The 19,969-nt window shown below is 41.9% G+C and overlaps 1 protein-coding gene across 1 annotated transcript in view; it reads left to right on the forward strand.

Annotated features, from left to right (window-relative positions):
- Window positions 1-19,969, forward strand: part of LOC124722667 — a 625,281-nt gene that overhangs the window by 15,960 nt on the left and 589,352 nt on the right. The window lies entirely within an intron of this gene.

The following is a 19,969-nucleotide window of genomic DNA, read 5'->3' on the forward strand; positions in this document are numbered from 1 at the left end:
TGCCTCGGGCATGGATGTGTGCGATGTCCTTAGGTTAGTTAAGTTTAAGTAGTTATAAGTTCTAGGGGACTGATGACATCAGAAGTTAAGTCGCATAGTGCTCAGAGCCATTTGAACCATAATTTGACCCAGCAATGTAGGATAGACGAGCCTTCTGTTAGGTAAACCAATGGTCTCCAGCCCCATAACAGTTGACCCTACCTTTCTATTACCAATAGAGCCTGAGTTATGAGCTCCAGAAAATCTCGTTTCTATGCTTGGCGTTTTGGAACATACGATGTACTCATTATTTATCATTCATACCGATGATAGTAGTTCTGTTGCATGAATTTCACTTAAGCGAATTGAATGGAATCAAGAGGGTAAAATCAGTGACATTGCTGTGAAGTACTGAACCTGAAACGAAACGAATATATCACGAAAAATGAATATTTTTGCCAGAATGATTCGGGCCCGTAACTCATGCATATCGTGAGCAGGAAATGTTAGCCGGCCGCTGTGACCGAGTGGTTCTAGGCGCTTCAGTCTGGAACCGCGCGACCGCTACGGTCGCAGGTTCGAATACTGCCTCAGGCATGGATGTGTGTGATGTCCTTAGGTTAGTTAAGTTTAAGTAGTTATAAGTTCTAGGGGACTCATGACCTCAGATGTTAAGACCAATAGTACTCAGAGCCATTTTGAACCAGGAAATGTTACATCGAAAGTGACGGAAATGATGGACGTGAGAGCCTCCGACTATTTATTTGGATGTTTGCGCCTTTCAGACGTTCTCTGATAGTGTAATAGGCGACGCCTCGTGATAAACAGGAATCCCAGGTTCGAATCCCGGTCTGCACAAAACCGAATGAGGTGGCGCAATGGTTAAAACAATGGACTTACATTCGGGAGTACTACGGTTGAAATCGCATTCCGGACATCCAAATTTAAATTTTTCGTGTTTTTTTTTTTGTTTTTTTTTTTTCCGAAATCGTTTTACTGCGTGCTTCGTGTGACGATGTCACTGCTGATTTCGTCATCCTTTTCAAATACGAATTTGTGTTCCCTTCCTAATGACATCACCGTGGACGATGTTTTAAACCCTAATCTTCCTTGACATATGTTTTCATTTGTCAGGACATATTCAAAGTCAGTACCGCCCAACAGATGTACGCTCAGAGATTAAGCTAGTTGTATTGTTAGTATGTGACTCCATTAATCGTCATAACATACACTCTTGTATACACCTGCAACACCACTATGCTGCCATTAGGAGAGAAAGATGCTTATGCCACATGGCGGTGGATAAAACGAATATACTAACAATCGTCTTTACATATTATCAGTTAAAGCCATTCACCGCGTTCTTCCGTTAATATGTGAAAGATAACCTCAGGAATTACTGTAGGGGTTTTGATACGCTCTTCGCTAACATACATACTGATTTACGAGGAAGGTTTGTGTATCTAATTTGCTGTATTAGCGTTTCGCCCGATAAGTCGTCCGGCCGTAGAGATTTAACGCTGCTCGTGTGCAAGTGTGGCGGGACGCTGACATCACTGACCCAATAAAAGTCGAAGGTTCTCGAACAGAGTCAAACGTTCATTTCTGCTGACTTCCGCAGTACACATTTAAAGCAAAAAAACTGATAATCTTGAAATGATGTAATGTTCTCTGCTGTTTGTTCGAACTGTGTGATTCACATGACTTCTCCCAGCGTATTATAAGTAGATCAGACTAGAGAACCAATGATATCAACAGTTTTGAAACAGTCGTATGGAGTTAACGATGTATATTTCATTTAACCATGTTTAAAAATTTCTCGTGCTTTCTGTGAATCCCCGTATTTTTCTCTTGAGCAACGTGGCTATTGTTGCAATCTTGATACAGAGTTATTTGAACATCAAAAATACAAGACCGGTAGTAAAAGGGCTGGTAAAATTTCTGCGGTGTATCAGCACTGTAAATATGTTAGCGCTCTCGAAATAGTTCGGTATATTGTTTAATAATAATCATTAGTAGGACCCAGATTTTAATGACAAGTCATATTTTTTCCTCATATGTAGGGTGGATTTTACAATAATTTATGCACGAATCCAGGTATTGTACTGAGCAACAATGTATTTCTATTGTATATAGGGTCATATTTACATCTTTTACAGTAACAGGTCATATTTCGATCAACTTTCGCCGAAAATGCATGTACTTGTATATGTAAGGACACAAGAATAAAAACCTCTCAATGTCGCTCACAAGTCAATGTTTCAGGTGATATTGTCACAAATAAACACAACAATTACTACAAAGCTTAATTTGACAGGCCTGTTGCAGACAAGCAGCGTAACACATTAGACGGTTCGTTGACGTGAGAAACTGTTGCGCGGGATCGTCAGAATGCTCTCGAAGGCAACAAAGGGGGCTTCCGACGTAATTAACATCACAAAAGTGGTCACGCTATTCAGTTTGAGTCTGGTTCAGCATGCCGAAAGTAAAGTGCTGCAACAGCATGAAGTTGTGAGGTTATGTGGTTTGGAGAGCAGTCCTTTAGTACTGACGGAGAAATATTATTTTGTAAATTACGTGAAGTTGAAGATAGTGAACAGTAACGCTTAAATTGCAACAACACTGTAATACCGACAAATACAGCAGCTGTGCGAACAGAAGTGCTGAAAATAACAACAGACAAACGCGGACAGGTCGATCTTCAACCGTGCAATCCTTGGGTGAGATGACGGTGTCTTGCGACATTGCATTTGTGAAGCTGAAGATCCATGCCTCTCACAAAGTTTTTAGGGACGTACATAAGAAGTCCAGTTCCAGTCAAAAAGAACTATTTATCCGTGTACTACGGCAAGGTGCCCAAAAACATACGAATTAGTGTTGCTGACCAAAAGGCTGGGTGTCCATAAATGAAACCACCAATGTGTGTGGGCGCTATGTTGCCAGTGTTGTTATTCGTGTTCGAAAAATTGGCAGACCTGGAGAAATGTTCTTCCTAACATGTAAAGCTTTCGAGAGAATACACAACTCGACACTTGCCATTTTGTTTGAAAACTCTCTGAAGCTACGACTGTGGCTGGATGATGTGAATAGCCGACCGGAGTGGTCGAGAGGTTCTAGGCACTACAGTCTGGAATCGCGCGACCCCTACGGTCGCAGGTTCGAATCCTGCCTCGGGCATGGATGTGTGTGAAGTCCTTAGGTTAGTTAGGCTTAAGTAGTTCTAAGTTCTAGGGAACTGATGACCTCAACAGTTAAGCCCCATAGTGCTCAGAGCCATTTGAACCATTTTTTTATGTGAATAGAGACAACGTTTTGCTGCTAGTAACAGATGGTGCTTCATTCATGGCTTATGCAGTCTAGGGGCTTCAGACTCTTCACCTCAGTTCGGTGTACGTCACTTGCGTTGCACATGAATTACGCAGAGTTGCATAAAAGGTACGATCAAATTACCTCCATGTGGCCAAGGTAATTTTCTGTGGCACGAAAATCTATTTGAAAGTTCCGCTACTGGTACAGAAGTTTAAAGAGCAAGCACCTTCAATGTCCCTACCCCCTCAGCCTGTTCTTACACGATGAGGTTCTTGGCTTAATGCTGTTGAAAACTATAAAAGAAGTTTTTAGAGATTCCTTGCCTGGAAACTTGGCCTACATCAATGCAAACTTTTAAATGGTATCAAAAGCCATCAAACGACTGGAAGCTGCTAGTACTCGACTGTGCGACGCCTGGATATAGTGCAGCATGTGTAGAGTGGATAGACTTCGTGGTCGTGTGATCGACAAAGTTGACAATTGGCTACTCTACAATGTGCAAAATTAGTGGCAGTCTTTCTAGGAATGCGACATTTTGAAGAAAATGAACCAAATCTGGTCTGCAGCGACCTTCCCACCTTCAAATACGCTCCTATGGTTCAAATGGCTCTGAGCACTATGGGACTTAACTTCTGAGGTCATCAGTCCTCTAGAACTTAGAACTACTTAAACCTAACTAACCTAAGGACATCACACACATCCATGCCGGAAGCAGGATTCGAACCTACGACGGTAGCGGTCGCGCGGTTCCGGACTGTAGTGCCTAGAACCGCTCGGCCACTCCGGCCGGCACGCTCCAATGAGGTCATGTGATGTGGAGAAGAGCTTTAACAGGTACAAGACTATCCTGAGTGACAGCCGTAGATCTTTAAAAATGGAAAAACTGAAAATGCACTGTGTGATCCAGTGCAAATCTGCAGAAACTGAAGATTGACAGGACGTGTTAACTGATTTGGAATACATGAAGCAAGTGGTGTGCAGTTTTATGGTACGGATGGGTGTTATTGTTTTCACTGTATTTCATGGTCTTTTTTTTTTTCACGCACATGCAGGAATTTGAGAACTAAGTGCTAGTTAAATGTAAGCGTAGGCTTCCGCAGCCGTTGTCACTGCCAACAAAATTCTTTTGGGCTGTTAATATTCCGTGAAGCCCGCGTACTGGCGAAACAACCATTTACATTGAGGAGGAAGATTAGAGAAGCGACAGAAATAGCCAAGCGACCAACCAACATGAATAGACGGGACGGGTATTGGCTTCCGGCGTCCTGACTGCCTGCAGTGACAGCGCACGGGAGGACAGCGCGCTCAAAGCATCTCACACAGACGCGCGGAAGACCGCGGTGGTCGTGCATACAAAGAACGCAGGCATACCGCTGCCCGTACCTGGCAACAAGTAAACAGCGCTAGATCACAGCTACCGCGCGGTTCTAATTCACCTGTTTCCACCAATGATAAATAATAATAAAAAGACCTACAAAGAACGCCTAAGACCCCTCCTCCTATCCTCAAGTGCCCTGTCAAATTACGCAAACAGCTTCCTCCGGTACTATAAAAGATCTAGAACCTCTCTCATTCAACAGTCATCTCAGCACAAGGCCCTGAGAAGACCACTTGCGATAGTACCGAAACGTCTGACAGTTTTATATGCTGACAATGTGGTCAACAGCCCGAAGAATTTTATTGACACTAACAGCCAATTAGTTTCAAACACTTCAAAAATGAAGTACTGCGCTCACACTTCATTCAGAAGGGAATTTTGTATTACATGGTAAAAAAAATCAACACGAGCGTTTTTAAATAAACTGGGTGATTTCATCCTAAAATGGTTCAGATGGCTCTAAGCACTATGGGCCTTAACATCTGAGGTTATCAGTCCCCTAGACTTAAAATTACTTAAACCTAAGTAACCTAAGGACATCACACACATCCATGCCCGAGGCAGGATTCGAACCTACGACCGTAGCAGCAGCGTGGTTCCGGACTGAAGCGCCTAGCACCGCTCGGTCACAGCAGCCGGCGATTTCATCTCAAATCATGCAGGTCATGTCCACTCGTGATCATACATTTCTCTGGAAAAATATGTATATTAGACCTCTATATCATAGGTGTTAAGAAATAAAGTATTTTAGCTCCATATGAATTTTTGTAAATCGTACGGGCCTTTGAAAAATGTATAGTTTGTAAATAACTCTTAAAACAGTAGAGAACCAACAAACTATATAACTAATAAACCAAAAGTCCTGGAGACCTGATAGATGTTTTACGTTAAAGCTCCTTCCTATTGTGTTGAAATTTAGTTGACACCCGCAAACTTTGGGCTTCCTTTAATTTACAAAATTAAGACGAAAATACGACATTTAAGATAATTTTTCCACTTAAAAATTCTTTTTCTAATTTGGAAAGTCACAGAACGCTATCTTTTCTGTCGTATTACCAGATACTACTGATGTAATTACACTGAAGAGCCAAAAAACCTGGTACACTTGCCTAATATCCTGTAGGGCTCCCCTCGAGCACGTAGCAGTGCCGCAGCATAGCGTGGCATGGACTTGACTAATGTCTGAAGTACTGCTGGAGGAAATTGCCACCATGAATCCTACAGGGCTGTCCATAAATCCGTAAGAGTACGAGGGGGTGGAGATCTCTTCTGAACAGCATGTTTCAAGGCATCCCAGATATTCTCAGTAATGTTCATCTTTGGGGTGTGTGATGGCCAGTGGAAGTGTTTAAACTCAGAAGAGTGTTCCTGGCTGGCCAGTGTGGCCGTGTGGTTCTAGGCGCTTTAGTCTAGAACCGCCTGACCGCGACGGTCGCAGCTTCGAATCCTGCCTCGGGCATGGATGTGTGTGATGTCCTTAGGTTAGTTACGTTTAAGTAGTTCTAAGTTCTAGGGGACTGATGACCTCAGATGTTAAGTCCCATAGTGCTCAGAGCCATTTGAACCAAGCCAGAGTGTTCCTGGAGACACTCTGTAGTAATTCTGGGGGGCCAGATCCGTCGGAATGCACAATCGACATGAATGGATGCAGGTACGGTGCCACCTGTCAGAGTCGTATCTAGATGTATCAGGGGTCCTATATGCACATGCCTCACCCCATTACAGAGCCTTCACCAGCTTGAGCAGTGCCCTGCTGAGATGCAGGATCCATGGATTCATGAGGTTGTCTCCATACCCGTACGCGTCCATCCGCTCGATACAATTTGAAACGAGACTCGTCCGACCAGGCAACATGTTTCCAGTCATCAACAGTCGAATGCCGATATTGACGGGCTCAGGTGAGGCGTAAAGTTTTGTGTCGTGCAGTTATCAAGCGTACACGAGTGGGCCTTCGGCTCCGAAAGCCCATATCGTTGATGTTTCGTTGAATGGTTCGCACGCTGATTCTTGTTGATCGCCCAGCATTGAAATCTGCAGCAATTTGTCGAAGGGTTGCACTTCTGTCATGTTAAACGATTCTCTTCAGTCGTTGTTAGTCCTGTCCTTGCAGGATCTTTTCCGGCCGCAGCGATGTCGGAGATTTGATGTTTTATCGGATTCCTGATATTCACGGTACACTCGCGAAACGGTCGTACGGGAAAATCCACAATTCACCGCTACCTCGGAGATGCTGTCTCCCATCGCTCGGGCGCTAACTATAACACCACATTCAAACTCAGATAACTCTTGATAACCTGCCATTATAGCAGAAGTAACCGACCTAACAACTGCGCTAGACCCTAGTTGTATTACATAGGCGTTGTCAACCGCAGCGCAGTATTCTGCCTGTTTACATTTCTCTGTAATTGAATACGCATGCCTATACCAGTTTCTTTGGCGCTCAGTGTATAAACAGTATCTTCTCTGCGTCAGCTATCTGTATAACGTAAATATTTATTACTAAAAATGCAAAAAAATTGCGTTTTAACGTGTATTTACGAATTATTTACTCGAAAACTCCCATCCGAAAAATTTTGAGACTTACACAAAATATTGTTTTGTTAATATGTTAGCAGTCAGTGGAAACACAATGGGCAATATATTTCTGTGTAAAGTGTTAAAAATTTTTCTACGTACTGCATATTTCGCATAACTGAATTTCTAGTGTAAAACATACATGTTGGCAACACTGTTTCCAGCGCTCTTCTGTTTATAGCAAACGAGTGATAACTTGCACATAAACTATTCCGCATGGAGTTATGTTTTTGGTCTAAACTATTTGCGAGATTCACTGTTAGTGAGTAAATTTAGTAGTGGAAGAGTGAGGTGTGTGGATTATGAAAAAAGACACAAAAGATGGTATTTAAGAAAAGTGAAAAACACTTTACAGTTGCTGGAAATCGGTCACAGGTACTGCAGAAATATCTTGGTCCTCAAGTGACGGTATTGGCTTCATATCCATTGTGCAGGAATTGCTTTACTCACTACACGAAGAAATTTAGTGGTAACCCACTTGAAGGATCATTATTACCTGAATGTGATATTGAAGAAGACAGTGCAGATCTTTATAGTCCTGGGTGTGAAGTTGTTGATGTGTTGAATGTTAGCATATCTGCTGTAGCCCCTACTATATCGTCCGCTAAACGTTCAGGAAAGGTAACAAGCACAAGAAGAAAACAGCATGTAAAAAGAAAAGTGGAAGAATTTGAAACAAGTTTGATACAAGCAACATCTACAAAACTATGTAAAGTGCATAATGTAAATGCACCTGGTCCAGAACCTGAAGATAATGATAAATGCGCGAAATGTGATACGTGGTTTCAAAAACTAAATGCTGCTGTCTCAGCAGCCACCTATACTGAGAAGATACAGTTACTGCGACTGATACCAGGTAGCTATTCTAAGAAGCAGATACATAAATACATACCCACTTCCTCACATTATTTGATTTCAAATGCTCGTAAAACAAAGAATGAGAAAGGTAATTGGACATGCCCAGATTCTTATTGTGGGAATCCGTTGCAATATGATACACTTACTGTTGCTCTCTGGAATATTATCTAAGTCATGGCAAAGATTGCAGCAGGCAAAGTCCTAACCAGGCCGATGTTACCTCAGTTAGTGAAAATGGCGAAACAGTTAAGAAGGTAAAAACGAATATGAAAACATCAATAAGAGAAGCATATCTCCTAATGAAGAAAGAGAACCCGAATTTAAAAACTGGTCTCTCAAAATTCTACTCCTTACGACCAAAATGGGTAAAATGCCAGCCAGTTAAGGAAGTATGCACATGTATTTACTGCACTAATTTGGAACTTGTTTGTTTCGCCATAAGCAGTGTCACAGCAAAGAAGTACACAGAGATGGACCTGATGCTTTTGTGCCTATATAAAGAGGCGCAAGATAAATGTTGTTTGCAAGGAGTGTGCAATGTGACCTGGTACTGAAGTAACGACTGTTGAAGCATTACACCTTCAGGATACCGACATTAACGTAACCTATGCATTGTGGGAGAGAGGAGAATTGGTGAAGAAGACAGTAGAGCCAGAGAGGTTTATTACAGAGGTTAGGCATTGGATCATGAAAGGAATAGCTCACCATCATATCCGGAGGATTCAGAGACAGGGCATAGCAGAAGTAACATCAGCCACATCCCGGAATGCTGACACATTAGCTCTTCGTTTCGACTTTGCTGAGAACTGGACTGTTGCTTTGCAGAACGAAATTCAAAGGTACCACTGGCACATATCAAAGGTATCAATATTCACATGTGTTGCTAACTTCGTTGGAACTTCACACTGTTTTTCTGCTGTCAGCGATGATCTCATTCATGACAGGGCACATGCATGCTACGCTGTCAGCATGATAAGTGATGACATAGCATCTGGAGGCCATGCATTTCTAAACATGTATATGTGACTGATGGTGCAGCATCTAATTTTAAAAACCGCTTTCAGCTTTATAAGCTTGGTCAACACCGTAGAACAGAAATTAAGACAAAAATGGATATTTTCAGTAACAGATCATGGAAAAAGTGCATGTGATGGGGTAGGAGGTATCTGTAAACATCTTGCAACAAGATTTAATCTCCGACAGAAGGGTGGTCTGCTATGAAGCCTGTGGTAGAAATTCAATGAAGTCACTACTGGGTTGCGTCCCGGAGTCGCACATACATTGCAAGAACGGTTCTCCACGAAATTTAGCCTGTTACTGTCTGTGAAATGCAAAGACTACAGTATACATTAGAAGACATTGTAATGTGCCACTTCATTTCTTGTGTGTATGGCAATCAGTGGGGGGTGGGGAGGACAGATACCAACGTCTCTCATGAGCTGCAGAATATAACCGTCTCCTTTATGACACCTCATGGTCCTGCTGGTGCTTTCTATCGGCCATCATCAAAAGATCAAAGTGCAGATCCCATTTACAAGCACTGCTCTTTTTGGATCATCCTTCTCCGTGTACAAATTCAGCTCTACTATACAAGTTCAATGAGAAGCAGACGAAAAAACAAATCAACTCTTTTCAACAGTGCAGTGTTGATTGTTACATTGTAGGCAATTTTAATTCATTGAAAATCATGAAGACAATAGTAATTTGTGTATAATGTAATAAAAAGAAAAAATGTATAAATATTCTATATCTCATTTTTGTTATAAAATGCTTTCGAACAAAATTATGAATTGTTTTTCCACACACTTATAATGTTGTAAAGTAATTATTTTGATTCAGAAATGCCAACTTTGCATGACATTTACTTAAAATCAGAGATAAATTTAAATATTTAAGTGTCCATGATTTTTTGACGTCGATAGTAGAACTAGGTCTACCTAAAAATTTCTCACATTTAATACAGACAAGTATCGCCCATTCTGATTGTACATTCCCTAAGTACAATGACCAGCTAACGTACCATGGAATTTTTAGAACATTTAGGGTGGGTATTTTGGAGAAAGTAATTTCTAAATAACCAAAAAATTTCAGATTCTTTCAACTTTATGTTCAAATATTTTGACAGTTCAAGAATTTCATGCTTTAACGTTATAGCTGACAGTATGCAGTCCTTCCACTTTATCATTTCTCAAGACAGTTAACATCCTGTGACAATACATATTTTCAAAACATAATTTTGAACTTCACAAAAGTTACAAATTTTCATATTTTATTTTTCCAAAAAAAAAAAAAAGTTCAGAAGTTCATATGTATTAACCATGTCTCATAGTATTTGGAACAAAGTATTTATTGGAAATAAATTCAGATCTCTATCACTTTTAGTGTCTTTATTACAATTTTTCAATTTTCCCTTTCGTTACGACATTTTCACAAATAGTCTCATTTAGAAAGATGAGTAGCGTTTTAACAAATCATCAGAAAATCAAAATAGTGTAGTTTTGAAGAGGTATAATGTGGAATTTTAACATATATTTTTTCCAGCAAACTTTGAAATAGTGATGTGACACGTTCACTCTTGATCTTTTTGATTTGAGGTGAAATCGTCCAACTCATATAGTGCCATATTTTATTTTTGTGGTCGTGAATACGACTGAAAGACTAGGTAGAGGTGTGCGATCACTGTGACCATAAATAGCATAGAGAATTAGACCCTTTTATTTTATACCTGATAAAGCTTTTCGGGCTCTGCACATCTTCAGATAACCTGATAAAATACAGTAAGTACATAAAACACAGGTGTCTTAAATAAGCAATGTGACTGCAATATATTGACACAGCAGTTATTTTTGATAATCGAATGCATGCCATTTTAAATAAGTATTAAATATAAGTTTGAGAAGCACGTCAAAAATTGTCATGAAATCCACGAAATTAAACAAGAAAACAGTAGTAACTAGTTACAGGGACCTACCACGGACAAAACTTTATAGTGGAATGATAGGGGCGGCCTCTTTTGCTTGCTAGTTAAACAATCTATCAACAGATGGCGATACTGTAGCGGCGTTGATTTACAACATAGTTTCTTCGTTATCAGTAGTTCCATAGTTCCCCATAATAAAAGTTATTGTTAAAATAATATATAAAATAAAACATTAATCTATAGCTATTCATGTCAACCTTTTAGGCAAAAAAAAATAGAAGGAATTTTTTATAAACAGCGTTATTTGTTTGTTAAAATGAATAATAGAAAAAACTACACGTATTTCACTTAATACTAAATAACAGGACAGGTATTTCTTTACAATTATAATCTCTTACAATCCCATAAGAATAAAATAATAAAATACGCAAGTGAAGCAGCCTTTTTTTCAGAGCTTCAGCATCCATGGACACATTATAACACAGGAAGGAAAGTTCCCTGTCCGGTCAATAAGGACATCGTCTTATAAAATTTCACAAAAGCATACAAACTCACTCCTGAGAGAGAGCTTATATTTACATAACATTGAATATTACAGAAAAGATTTCTATTAATTAAATAAGAAAGTACCACAACCGTTTAGAAAACGAGAAGAAAAACATTACGATGGAGCAATACAAGAAACTACTAAACGTTGTTTCGTAACTCGGCAACTCTACCGTCTACGCTATGGTGAACTTCTACAATTACCTTACGATCTTCTGGAGGCTTTAATCGCCGATATGTTACTAACTGGCATATAATTAACTACAAGTAATCCTACCAAGAATGACGCGGTTTTGATGAACTTTCAATGTGCCGTTGTGTTAAAACGACGTACCGGTACATATTAACACACGAGTTATAACGAGAACATAACTAAATATGAAAACAATTTAGTCGACAAAACGACGTCGTCCGTCGTTGAATTACAACAAATCGCACAAATAACGACGCTTTTTTGAGAGATCCCCTCTGTGCTGGTGCTTAGGACCAGCATATATTCGCAGGATGTAAATTATAACACAAAACCCACCAAAGCTGGAAACGACAAGTACAATATGTCGTCTCACAAGTTCTGCTTGGGACATAGAGAGCGTTCTTTCCGTTTTCGTAGCACGTTGCCGAAATATAGCAGGACTTATTTTGTGTTTCACGCAAGGCAATGGCTCCTGAACATGACATAACAGGAAGTGACGTCACAAAAATCGTACAGATCCACTTCTGCATTAGACAACTAATCCGGTATGAGGATGGCTTTAGGCAGTGCGGTGCGCGAGACAAACAGTGCGACGCATTGCGCCGTAGACTTCCTCGCAAACGTTCGTTGGCGGTTGGCGGTCCCGGATTAATTCTCAGCAGCTCTACAAATATACAATTGGTCCAAATAAGGGTCACCAGCATAGCTTTGACTCGCGAGACAGGGTCAGATTCGTCGCTACTTCTACATTACTAATCACTACCCTGTAGCAAAACCACCACTTGAAAAAGATTCTCGGCTCCTGCGAGTGGATAGAAAAACGTTCATCGCAAACAGTCACAATAACGTCTCACCTTGGTTCCTAGTATCTCCTTTAAAGTCAGAAAGGAGAAAGGCACACAAGAACACGCTTCAAATTTCCATTGGAACAAAACAGAATTTATTATTCTCTAACAAGCCTCTCCAAGCTGGCCCCGTTCTTAAACTCAACACCTCCAGCTAGTTAATGGCTCCACGCGGTCTCTTCCTACAGAAAACGTATATACCCACTAGACAGCAATTTCCTTCTTAAATCAGGCAAATGACTAAGACACTTCACACGCCCGTACTTGCGAACTCTTCCGAAACTTGAGACGCACTTTATCTCTACCCCCAGAGGACACATAACACCATATACACCAGTGAGGCCTTTCGAACGAATTCCGATTTTGTGAGATCTAAAACCACTACACGAAGTTATTTTGACCTACAAGCCTTTCCATCATTCAGTCTCCAGAGCAGAATATAGGCATACTGTTGTCCGTTTCCTGCTAATGCGTGTAGTACAAGTGTAAGGTGCTGCTTCCTGCTAACACTTTCAGAAGTTTCTTTGCCGCAGGGTTTTAGGAAACATTGGTCATCCTGTGCGGTTCATTTACCTTTGAAGCCAGCGTAGTCCGCACAGACCTCCACCCATTCAGCCGGATTAAGAGAGAACCGGACGTCAACTACATGCTGGAGAACAGTCCTTGTTCCCTGGAAACTGGACAACCGGCGCTGACGTTCACAACAACGACCTGCACTAGCCCAGGGGGCGACCAGGATGTGATATGCTGCTTTATTGAACATATACTGTTGTTACTCGTGTCTTTTTTCGTAAACGAACTGTGGGGTTCGCGAGCCATATACAACCGATAGCTGCTTCCGGAGAGCAAATCAGTTAACTAGTACGCCTCATGTGACGCGGGCGCTGTGTCTCGTGAGTCTAGATTTCCCATCCGCGTCCACGTCCACATCAACGGTATCTGCCCCATCTCGTGTGAGGACGAAACTGTCCTGGCATATGCAGTAAGTGAGTTAGGGAAACCACGAAACACCTAAACTTGAGTGGCCGGACGGGGATTTTTACCGGAGTCTGCTGTCTTATCACTGTGCCAGTTCGCTCAGTCTATGATATATGGACGCCTTCTGTAACGAGAGGACTGGAGTGAACTCTGGGATTTGACTCCGCCTGTAGAGAAATGCGGGTTGCTGTTCACCTAACGATACGTAAAAATGTGATACCTTCTGAATTGCACTCTTAATGAAGGATGATAGGAAGCAAGAAAGTGTAGACTTTGGCGTTCCGTCGACGACGAGGTCGTTAGGGTCGGAGCAAAAGCACATATAGGCAAAAGATCTCGACTGAGTCCTTTTCTAAAGACCAGTCCCGGCTTTTGCCTTCAGCGATTTAGCCAAACCACGGAAAACCAAAAATGGATAAATGGACGAGAATCTGAAGCGCCAGTTATTGAGTAATAAGTGGGAGTCATGCCATTGAAATACGTGGTAATAACTGTGTAAGTGACTGGAAGTGAAACTATTACATAAGCTCAGTTTTAGGTAAAGGAGATGGAAATCTTCGATTTACTAATGTGATACTGGACTACTGCAGTTTACGTATGAAAGAATTTGTTTAGTAAACACGAAGGAATGCTGCTCAGGTGTGTGTGATTGATACTAGTTAGGACCAGACGGAAATCGGGCATACACGAAGAACAATGCGAGTGGTCACCTGTTTAGTTAGAAGCGTGTAAAGATGGTTTAGTGGATGCCGGCAGAGTAGCTCAGCGTGTTCGGGCAGAGGACTGGCAACATTCTGAGAGGTGTCACGCGACATCCGCCCAGAACTGATGACAAAAATTTACGAATAAATAGATACAACGAAAAAAACATGGGTAAGTGCCAGACTACAAGGCCGGGTTTCGGTTCTCTGTTGGTCCAAGGACTTTTTCCCCATGATTATTGCTTCTTTCCCGTCTTGTAATGACGTGCTAATGGGATAACTGCCAAGTTGCACCGCTGTTGGTAGCTAGAGTTGAACTGCCAGCCGCTTTAAAGCTGGCTGGGTAGGTCTGTCCCAAGGTCGGAGTAGGGCAAAGGCATACCGTTTGCAATAGGTCATGCCTAGTAAAGCACTGCGATGTTCAAATCAACGATGAGGTTGCGGAAGGCTTTCTTTTTTATAATAAAAGCTGAATAACCTCAATCGGCAGACACTTGTAAAAAGACTAAAAAATATAGCGCGAAAAACTCAGCGCTGGTCGGAGTGGCCGAGCGGTTCTAGGCGCTGCAGTCTGGAACCGCGCGACCGCTACTGTCGCAGGTTCGAATCCTGTCTCGGGCATGGATGTGTGTGATGTCCTTAGGTTAGTTAGGTTTAAGTAGTTCTAAGTTCTAGGGAAATGATGATCTCAGGAGTTAAGTCCCATAGTGCTCAGAGCCATTTTTTTCAAAAAAATAAAAACCTCGGGAAATTGCAAGAACCGCTCTTCACATTGTCTCCTACGCATCGCTCCCTTGCTCTAATAAAAGCTCATAAAGAAGCTTCGTCCAACTCTCTATCCGTAAATGTGAAGGGAGGAAACTTCTAAATACAATACGAAGAAGTACGCACAGCGTATCACGTTGTACTGGTTCGCAAATTACGGATGTAGATTGCGCTATATTAACCTAAGTTCTGCTATGTGCGGCTCCCATTTAGTAGCGCCAAAGCTCTTGACAGATGTATTGCGGACAAATTTGACTGCGCAACATTTGCTACGCTGCCTCCTCTTCTCCAGTTAGAGAAAATATTTGCAGTACTCGCTTTCAACATTTATGTTGTTTACAGTCTTTTGATGGCAGTCCCCTCGGTATTTGTGTGGCTGCAGAAGCTATTAAATGGGAGGCTCAAAGTGGTCGGCTGTGTGCGAGTGAGACATTCACCGCGAGGAGAGAGCCACTTGCCGCTGTCAGGTCCCGTTGTCAGCGGCGCGAGTTATAACCGAACGCCGAGATAACGGCCGCGGGCACCAGCCGCGTCGCTTTCAACTTTTTACTTGGGAGGAGACAGCGCTGAGATTTTATTTGCGCAGTGGGTGCGGCTGCGGCGTGTTACGTAACGCCTTGTTTTCGCAGTCTTGTTGTGGAGCCTGTTTATGTGGGAGTTATCTCAGCCGTTGCAGCAGTGTTGTTGTTACGGCGGTGTGCGTATACGGCTGCAGCCGCAAGCGACAGGACGCGCCGGCGGAAGTAAAGATAACGCAGGGCTAATCATCCGCACCCGCGCTTCTGATACCGACGCCCGTGGCCCAGTATTTGTTCCTGACGGGGGTGAAACTCATATGGGAACTTCCGGTAACACGATCTTGTCTCGCTGCCAGGCCACTTTGAGCGCTGCAACTTTATCAAGCCATCATATCATTTTCTTATTGGGTGATTTAAAGTCTTCCATGTTTGTTTACGTTTCGCAGTAGACTGAAGCTAGATTCATGAGATGGTGTTTTTGATTACTTCTTGTGTCCATTGCACTCTTCTAATTGCATTGTATGTAAGATGTTCATATTTTGCTTGGTTTCTGCTCGTAACAGTAATATTGGTTGGAGTTCAAAATGGCTCTAAGCACTATTGGACATCTGAGGTCATCAGTCCCGTAGACTTAGAACAACTTAAACCTAACTGACCTAAGGACATCACACACATCCATTCGAACCTGCGACCGTAGCAGCAGCACGGTTCCGGGCTGAAGCGCCTGGAACCGCTCGACCACAGCGGCCGGCTTGGGCGGAGTAAATGAATGTGTACTTACCTTGCTTTCACATAGAAAAGAAGCTGCTTTCGTCGCATGCGTTGTGTGAGCTTATGTATATTTGTTATTTTTTACTGCTCGATTGTATGTATATTGCGTTTATTATTCTTTAGCTTTGTTTGCATCCGTTTCTCGAACTTTCTCGCGTTCAATGATAGTTTCTCGCGTTTACATAGTGTCGGAAGTTCCATGCGGCTTTTCGCGGATGATGCTGTAGTATACAGAGAAGTTGCAGCATTAGAAAATTGCAGCGAAATGCAGGAAGATCTGCAGCGGATAGGCACTTGGTGCAGGGAGTGGCAACTGACCCTTAAGATAGACAATTGTAATGTATTGCGTATACATAGAAAGAAGGATCCTTTATTGTATGATTATATGATAGCGGAACAAACACTGGTAGCAGTTACTTCTTTAAAATATCTGGGAGTGGACGTACGGAACGATTTGAAGTGGAATGAGCATATAAAATTAATTGTTGGTAAGGCGGGTGGCAGGTTCAGATTCACTGGGAGAGTCCTTAGAAAATGTAGTCCATCAACAAAGGAGGTGGCTTACAAAACACTCGTTCGACCTATACTTGAGTATCGCTCATCAGTGTGGGATCCGTACCAGATCGGGTTGACGGAGGAGATAGAGAAGATCCAAAGAAGAGCGGTGCGTTTCGTCACAGGGTTATTTGGTAACCGTGATACCATTACGGAGATGTTTAGCAAACTCAAGTGGCAGACTCTGCAAGAGAGGCGCTCTGCATCGCGGTGTAGCTTGCTGTCCAGGTTTCGAGAGGGTGCGTTTCTGGATGAGGTATCGAATATATTGCTTCCCCCTACTTATACCTCCCGAGGAGATCACGAATGTGAAATTAGAGAGATTCGAACGCGCATGGAGGCTTTCCGGCAGTCGTTCTTCCCGCGAACCATACGTGACTGGAACAGGGAAGAGCCCTCCGCCACACACCATTTGGTGGCTTGCGGAGTGTAAATGTAGATGTAGATGTAAATGTAATGGAAAACTCCACGTTAACATCTGTTGACAGAATTGGTATTCACCTTTATTGCATCTTTTCAGGGAATGAATATGCTATTCTGCGTCCGCAGCTCGTGGTCGTGCGGTAGCGTTCTCGCTTCCCACGCCCGGGTTCCCGGGTTCGATTCCCGGCGGGGTCAGGGATTTTTCTCTGCCTCGTGATGACTGGGTGTTGTGTGATGTCCTTAGGTTAGTTAGGTTTAAGTAGTTCTAAGTTCTAGGGGACTGATGACCATAGATGTTAAGTCCCATAGTGCTCAGAGCCATTTGAACCATTTTTTTGCTATTCTGCTTTCAATGGTGCTGCTTCTTGCCCCAAGGGGCCATGCGTTTCACAATGTTTTGCAGATGTAGACGAGTATGATCTATAGTCTTAGTGACTAGAGCATTCTTCCTTCCAAATGTTGAAAATGCTTTAACAGGTACTACAGACAAGAAATTTTAGCAGAAATTAAGGCCCCAGTATTTATTTTTGAGACCTCCACTACTCAGCATTAAGAATGCGAGCAAAAATTAATCAGAACACGAGCAACATATTTACAATGCAAGTCAAAGATTGCAATACACTTTAGAGGCCTTAATCAGAAACACTGTGCGATTTTTCTGAAAAGTTTTAAAGCGTAATTATTTCCACTTCATAATGGCCACACGGAGCAAATTGCAATACTGTGTTTTACAAATAAATAGTTTTATAGTCAAATGCAACCACGACGTAATTTACAAAATTTTACATTTACGAGAAGTTCATCTCAGATAGTCTGTTGAGATTTCTCGAATATATTACTTTGCAAGGTAACAAAAACGTTTGGAGTTACACACTTCACCACCAGACCCCACGACGTATAAATGAAAAATATTGTCATCTAATACTCGTATTTCGTAAAGAAAGAATACGGATTTTCGCATTATATTTTCCTGTATTCGAAGTACACTGCCAGGCCACTAGAAGCACTAGTGTCCTTCTCTGTTTCTGTATCATAAGACGAGCCTTGAACTCCTCATAATTTGATGATTATACAGTAAACGGCATTTTGTAAACAACATACATGCCGTTAAGGCAGTCTAGGGGTGCTATCTCCCATTTCCTTGTGTCGCTGACCCGTAAGCGAAAGTCGCGAGCTCGAGTCCGTACATGCATGTCAAAGCTACCTTGTCATCGTGTTTCTAGCGACTGTTCACTGGTCACAGGATTCTCTGTTTTTGCTATATCATGATTTGGTGTTTAAAGTGGAACTTCTTTTATCCGGCCCTCATTGTTCTGGATCTCCGTTTCAAACGGCTAATGTTTTAAGTACAGTAACTGTACATTATTTGATACTCGGTATGTAACTGCAGCAACAGTTGACGGTGACAATCATTAAATTTAAATTTAGCCAACCGCCGTAATGGGTCCTGACACGGTGTCAGTTAATAAGTTGACATGGCATTGCAGAATACCGTATTCTTTCCGTTTGCTGCGAGTGTAAAACGGTATCAAAGGGACAGGTGATGGTAGTGTTCACGGACAAAGAGCTAGATGCACGACGTTCTATGGTGCGCAGACATAGATGTTAATGATGTAAATGACTGACTCCGAAATGACACAACGCTGGCTATGGTATGATTTCAGTTTACGAAATTATCACCATTTGTTCGTCTACAGACAACGGCTATAGTGATGATTGACAAGCTGACGAAGTTTGCTCTCAATCTGGGGACATTACGACACATACAAAGGCTACAACGCAGTTGGACAAAATAATGTTTTGTTTGGAAGGCCAGAAGAAAACAACTTAGGCCGAACTAACGCTGGTGAAACGCATGTGTCGTTGTGCTGCACTGTATACGAATCTTCCTCAAAAGTAACGTACTAATTATTTCACGGTATAAAAACCGCTGTGTTTTTCTCAATATCTGATGAAAATTCACGTGGAAATATTGTACAATTTGTGTGTTCACGTGAAAATAAATATGACGTATGTTTTATAGCAATTAAACCATGCCATTCCAATTTTCTCCTGAATTTCTGGATAACAAGTATATTCGATAAACAGGGTAACACAAGGTTCAACTTAGTCAGGACAAACGAGGTTCCACTGTACTTATTCTAATTTTCTGGCCACTGTTGTTATTTAACCTCAGGTGGGAAGTCTGTCCGAAACGTCTGTGGCTCGTCTTCTGTGTGTGATCGTATTTCATCTGTTTGTGTATGGTGTTTTATGAGGCGAAGATTCAGGACCAGCCTGGCATTTGCCTACATGAGTGCCGGAGACGAAGTTCAAAAAAAAATTCTCGTACTTTGGCGCGCTTATACCAGCGCATCCCTCATCGTAACACCGAAATACTCTCCACATCCTATCACAACGAATTTCCTGCCCACGAAATCCCGCAAGACATTTACCTATTTTTTTCAGCCTTAATATAATACAACTTCTCTCTCCCTTTCAAAGGCCTTGCTTCTTGATCCTCATCCACCATCATTTCCATCTCACAACCTTTTCAAAATTCTCTCCCACGAAAACTCTCCTCACCTAGTGCACATTCCCTTCTCAGCTCAACAAACATCCTTCAACACCAATAATATTTAACAGCAGTGGGGAATATCAGTTTTACTAATGTGTT

The sequence above is a fragment of the Schistocerca piceifrons genome, chromosome X, assembly GCF_021461385.2.
Source record: "Schistocerca piceifrons isolate TAMUIC-IGC-003096 chromosome X, iqSchPice1.1, whole genome shotgun sequence".
In the NCBI taxonomy this organism is placed as follows: domain Eukaryota; kingdom Metazoa; phylum Arthropoda; class Insecta; order Orthoptera; family Acrididae; genus Schistocerca; species Schistocerca piceifrons.